We start from the raw sequence: 6,649 nt of genomic DNA on the forward strand, positions 1-6,649 counted from the left end.
GATTTTAAAAATGGGCCGAAAACCTTAACAGACATCCTACCAGAAAAGATATACAGATAGTGGATAAGCATATGAAAAGATTCTTCACATCATATGTTACTGGGGAAATGCAAATCAAGACAGTAATGAGATACCACTACACACCTATTAGAAAGGCCAAAATCCAGAACACTGACAGTGGCAAATGCAGGATGTTTTAGTGGAAATGAAAAATGGTATAGCCACCTTGGAAGACAGCTTGATGGTTTCTTTCAGAATGAAACATACTCTTACCATTTGATGCAGCAATGGTGCTCCTTGGTGTTTATCTTAAGGAGATAAAAATTTATGTTTACACAAAAACATACATATGGATGTTTATAGCAGCTTTATCCATAATTGCCCAAATTTGGAAGCAATCAAGATGTCGCTCAGTAGGTGAATGAATACATGTACTGCGGGACATCCAGGCAATGAAATATTATTCAGTGCTAAAAAGAAATGAGCTGTGAAACCATGAATAGACGTGAAAGAATCTTAAATGCATATTATTAACTGAAAGAAGCAATCTGCAGGGCTACTTAGTGTATGATTCCAACTATGTAACATTCTGGAAAAGGCAAAAATAGGTAAAAATATCAGTAGTTGTGTGGGCTGGACGTGGGATTGGGGGATAAATGGGCAAAGCACGGAGAATTTCTGGGGCAGTGCATCTACTCTCTGTAATACTATAATGGTGGATTCATGTCATTTTACATTTGTCCAAACACATAGAATGTACAACACCAACAGTGACCACAAATGCAATGAACTTTGGGTGATTATGATGTGTCGGTGTAGGTTCTTCAATTGTAACAAATGTAGGCCGGGCATGGTGGCCCACGCCTGTAAGCCCAGCACTTTGGGAGGCCGAGGCAGGCAGATGACCTGAGGTCAGGCGTTTGAGGCCAGCCTGGCCAACATAGTGAAACCCTGTCTCTACTAAAAGTACAAAAATTAGCCCGGTGTCATGGCGGGCACCTGTAATCCCAGCTGCTCAGGAGGCTGAGGCAGGAGAATCACCTGAATCCAGGAGGCGGAGGTTGCAGTGAGCCGAGATCACGCCACTGCACTCCAGTCTGGGCAACAGAGTGAGACTCTGTCTCAAACAAAACAAAACAAAACAAAAAACAAAACACACACACAGGCACACACACAGAAACAAATGTCCCCCTCTGGTGGGGAATGTTGATAATGGGGGAGGCTATGCATGTGTGGGGGCAGGAGGTGCATGGGACATCTCCGTACATTCCTTTCAATTTTGCTGTGAACTTAAAACTGCTTTAAAAAAATAAAGTCTTAAAAAAGGTATTTTCTAGATTTTGTATTTTACACTTCTGTTTACTTTTAGCAATTCAAAGAGCATTAGAAATTACAAACACTTTAAATGAATTTTAGTAACTCCCTTTAATATTCACTCTTGAATAAGGAGAAAAAAAATCTCTGGTTCATCTAAATTGTAATTAGTGAAAAAAGACCCAGTGGAATCAAGTCCCACATCCAGCCTTTAGAAGCTTGTGCTCTAGGGTGGCAATATCGGGAGGTAAATACTCTTAAAACCAAGTGACACTTGCTTATAGTGTGCCAAGTTACCAAAGAGAAGGGAACAGTTAATCCTTCTTGTGAGAATTGAGGAGTAATCCATACAAGAGGTAGCATTTTAGCTGGATTTTGGAGGGTAACTAGGAGTTCCCTTGGAAAAAGGCATTCCAGGAAGAAGACATGGGAAGAGCATGGATATAGTAGAGTGAGCAGTAACGTGGCTGTGGTCAGGGCTGGTGAGTGGCTGGAAAAGCAAGTCGGGGTCAAGTTCTTGAGAGCGAGCCTCGTGTGCCAGGGAGTTTGGACTTTATTCCAAGGGCATCGAGGAATGTTTTAAAGGAAGAAAGCAGCATAATAAGCTTTGTAATGCTGTAAGAAAATGATACTAGTGATTGTAAAGACAGATTCGACAGATTGTGGAAGATGAGATGATGCTCTGTAGAGGGATATTGGAGAGGCAGATAGACCAAGCAAAAAGTTATTACAATAATCCAGGTGAGAGAGGGGGAAGATGAGTCCCTAAAGTAAGATTGTGATCATAGTGATGAGAAAGAGGAAGGAAATCCAAGACGTACGTAGAAAGTAAGATTGATAAAAACAAAACCAAACCAAAACTTGGGAGATGATTGGTTGCAGGAATGAGAAGATAATAAAGGATGATCTGAGCCTAATAGACTTGGTAAGTGGTCGTGCTGTTAATATGGAAACATGGCTTACAGGAAAAGAAACTAGGAGTTGATTTTGTGAGGGAAACAGACGTGGTTGTGGGAAAGCAAAGACATCATGGACATCCTGGACACTGGGTTCAAGGCTTCAGCTGGAAATCAGATCTGGAGCTAATGAGAGTGATCTGGTCCACAGGTTAGGAGTGACTTATTTTTAAGGAAGGAAACTATGTTTTCTTAACCGGTAAAATATACATCATATAAAATTTACCACTTTAACCATTTTTAAGTGTACAATTCCGTGTCATTAAGTACATTTACAACGTTATATAACTATCACCAGTATCCATTTTGAGAGCTATTTTGCCATTCCAAAGAGAAACTCTGTATCCATTAACGAATAGCTCTCTTCTCCCCTCTCCCTCCAGACTCTAGTAATCTCTACTCTGCTCTCTGACTCTAGCAATCTGACTATTCCAGGTACATGCAGTGGAATAGTCATACAATCCATTCCAGTGGCTATGCCACTGTAGAATACAATGTACTATACATTCCCACCAGCAGTGTACTAGGATTTCAATTTCTCTGTATACTCTGTATTCAAAATAACATTTTTTATTTTTTATTTTATTTTTAATTCTTAAAATTATCATGGCCATCTAAGTAGGTGTGAAGTGGTATCCCATGGTTGTTTTCATTTGTATTTCCCTAGCGACTAATGGGTAACACTGCGCATCTTTTCACATGGTTGTTGTCCATTTGTATATCTTTGGAGATTGTTGTCCATTTGTATATCTTTGGAGAAAGGTCTATTCAAGTCATTTCTTATAGTTTTAACTGGGTTATTTGTCTTTGAGTTGCAGGAGTTCCTTATATATTCTGGATATCAAACCTTTATCAGATATGTGATTTGCAAACATTTTGCAAAGTTCTGTGGGTTGTCTTTCACTTTCTTGATAATGTCTTTTGATGCACAAAGGTTTCTAATTTTGATGAAGTCCAGTTTATCTATTTTTTTCCTTGGTTGCTCATGCGTTTGGTGTCACATCTAAGAATCAATTGCCAAATCCAACGTCACGAAGATTTATTTCTACATTTTCTCCTAAGAGTTTTACGGTTTTAGCTATTATATTTAGGTCATTGTTCCAGATGCTTTGATTCTGATAGATTTCCTTTTCATACCTTTGATTTCCCCGTGCTGTAGTGTGATTTTCTGCTTTGGTGATCTGAGCAGACTGACTTAACTTGTAATTATGTTAAAGGAGAGTCATTCAGCCCTGGTTACATTCCTTCTGTGTTACCGTGACCAAATATTTAACCTTTCTGAAATTCAGCTTCCTTATCCGAAAAAAGGAAACAGTACTTTTCCTTAGGGTTGTGGTGAGGATTAAATAAGAGGATTAAATGTTTAAAAGACTTAGTAGTGTTTTTGAAGCATAGTAAAAGCTCAGTAAATGCTAGCTAGTATTGATGTCATTGTTATTATTATGCTGAAAGTTTGTATGTAATATAACATAATTTTTCCCCATCTATGAGCGTAGCATGGAGAGCAGACATGTATAAAGGAAAAATACAAGGTTTAAATGATTCTGTTTCAATAATTTTTATTGATACCAATGTTTTCTGAGACACAACGAAGTAACTATCTTAAATATTTCAATGTGATTTGTTATAATAATCAACCAAAGTAATCTCCTTACTATAGAAGCTATTAATTTTTAAACAAGACAGGCACATCGTCTTTATATCAATAAAATCTTTGGGTGTACAGTATGAACAACAGAACAAATTCATGGGAAAAATAGTCACAAAAATTGAAATAGGGTAAATCAGATAGGAAAAGTAATAGGATTTTAATTTCAAATGGAAACATTTTATATTCAAAAGCAGGATTTATGCAGAGAAAGGGAAGGTGGTGGAGCACCTTAGTGGATGCACCTGATGTTATGGGTGGCCCTCCCTCTGTTTGAGTGAGGGGCAACTAAACAAGGTGACATCTAAGCCTTTTGCAAGGCAAGTGTGAACTGCTGCAGCAACATTGCCTCTCAGTGCAGCTGCCGTTGCCCTGGTGCTCATGTGTCAGTGGATGGAAAGTTGTAGAAGTACAGGAAGAAGGAGCATAAAGAGGAAAGGAAAGTGAGAGGAAAGTGAAGGAGAGGATGGTCTGAGAGACTACAGCTTTCCTCAGATGCTGTGCTCTCGGAAACTTGCTCTCTCCACCACCAAAGGGAGAAAGCAAAATCAGAACCACTTATTCTTCCTTTCTGTCTATTCCTTCCTATCCCCCCAAACTCTAGCCTAAAGAATTTAGATGTTATTTAACTAAGTACCGCTCCCCTGCTTGCAAGAGGAAGGGCAGGGAAACTTTCAAATGGGGCTAGATTTTTTTTTCCATCAGTGCCAGTTTTTACAAGTTACACTTCAGAAAGAAAGTGAAGTAATAATCCTTGTCCCAGCCTGACCTCTGAAGTAGGATGTAACTGTATGCTTGACCTCCTCCATAAGGACTCACAGAAGTAGCTTTGTATAATAGATTTTACTGGTGAGTAGGGAGTAGGGATAGGCAAGTTTCAGCCCAGGATCATACTGTAGATAACTTAAAAATTAATATTAAGCTTCCCTGTTCTTAAAAAAAACCTTTCACCAAATAGATCTTCTGCTCCTGCCCTGGCTTTTCCTATTCTATTTTCCTTCAGTCCTTCCAATGAACTTTCGTTCATTTTTTAAAATTAGGAGGCCTTTACTAATCTCTAGGCTGTCTCCTTATAATCCAAGCATTCAAGGCCTTCCTTTCCATTGTCAAGCAGTTAGTTAGGTTTGTTGTTGCTGTTGTTTAAACAAAGACAGTTATTTCTCTAGAGAAACTGTGCCTACTGGTGAAACAAGAACTTAGCTGCTCAGCTGCGTCAGATAACATGAACTCCCCTTAGAGTTTGTATAGAGGTAATCGTAGTTATGACTATATTTTATTTTGTGATTTAAAACATAGAAACAAATAATTTACTTCATATCATGCCTAGAACGGTAATGGCAAAAATTCTCTGAGTAATTAGTTGGACTATCTGAGAGTATTTTTGTCTTTCAGTGAGTTACTCTCTAAATATTTGACCTTCCATGTCCTCTCTTTTCTCATGTTTAGAATAATATTGAAAATTAATTAGACTAATGCTTAGAGCCAAAACATTTATTGGGACTTTTTATTGTATTGTTTATATCCATAGCTTTATGCAGTTTACAAAACTAAAATCAGCAATAATTTTTGAAGAAAGCTAAGCGCCTAGAGCTTGGACTGACTCAGGAGGAGGAGGGATAGAGATACCCACCACATCGAATCAGTTTGCCACTAATTAATCTGTCCAAAGGGAAGCCCCTGGGCTCTGGCTGGACCACACCACCACACTGTCTGATTCTTTTGAGGCCAGATTTGTGGTTCAGCAAGGGTGGTGTCTTCACTCATTTTTCTCATGTGGTTTTGGCTGACGGAATTTGCAAGTTTAAGACTGGTTTCAAGTTGGGCACAGTGGCTCAGGCCTATAATCCCAGCACTTTGGGAGGCTGAGGTGGGAGGATCACTTGAGCCCAGAAGTTCAAGACCAGCCTGGCAACATAGGGAGACCCCCGTCTCTACACAAATAAAAAAAAAAAAATTAAGCCAGGGATACTGGATGAAGATGGCAGGTAGGAGGCAGGACTAGCTTTCAGCTCCCACTCTGATAGAGCATGTGGAGACTCACATCGTGAATTTTTGCTCCAAGAACTATGGCAGGAACATAGCAGGAGAGCTGAGAGAATCCACAGACCCTTTGAAGGAACTAGATCACCTCTGTAGGCTCCCTGACACGCCAAAAAAAACTGTGGGTCGGCTTGCTTTCTCAACAAGGAGGCTCATGATCTGGGGCAAGTTCTCAGCCCTGGTCACTGGCTGCTTGGTGGAAATACTCAGTGCTGTTGAGCGGACATGGTGGGAGTGAGACTGGTCTTTAGGACTGAAGGCTGAGTGGCAGTGGGGTGAAGCCTGTGACTGCTGGCTTTCCCCCGCTTCCCTGGCGACCTGTATGACTAAGCAGAGGTAGCTATAATCCCCCTGAGACTATAAATACATTGAACTGGGAACCACATTCCCATCCTTGACAGTAGCTGCAGCAAGTCTCACCCAAGGAGAGTCTGAGCTCAGACATACCTCATGCTGCCCCCACCTGGTGATCTTTCTGTACCTGCCCTGGTAGCTGAACACAAAGGCCATAATCTCTTGGGAGCTCTATGGCCCTGCCCACCTCCTGAGAAACGTGAATACTTAACTAGGTGTCCCTAGGGCATGTTTGCATCCTCCCTATGGGACTGCAGCTGATGCACTCTTGAATGCGCCATTTCCTGGCTGAAGGCCAACCAACACAAAACCAGCCCACTAAGCAAAAAACACAACC

This window comes from Piliocolobus tephrosceles, chromosome 13, assembly GCF_002776525.5.
Source record: "Piliocolobus tephrosceles isolate RC106 chromosome 13, ASM277652v3, whole genome shotgun sequence".
NCBI lineage: Eukaryota > Metazoa > Chordata > Mammalia > Primates > Cercopithecidae > Piliocolobus > Piliocolobus tephrosceles.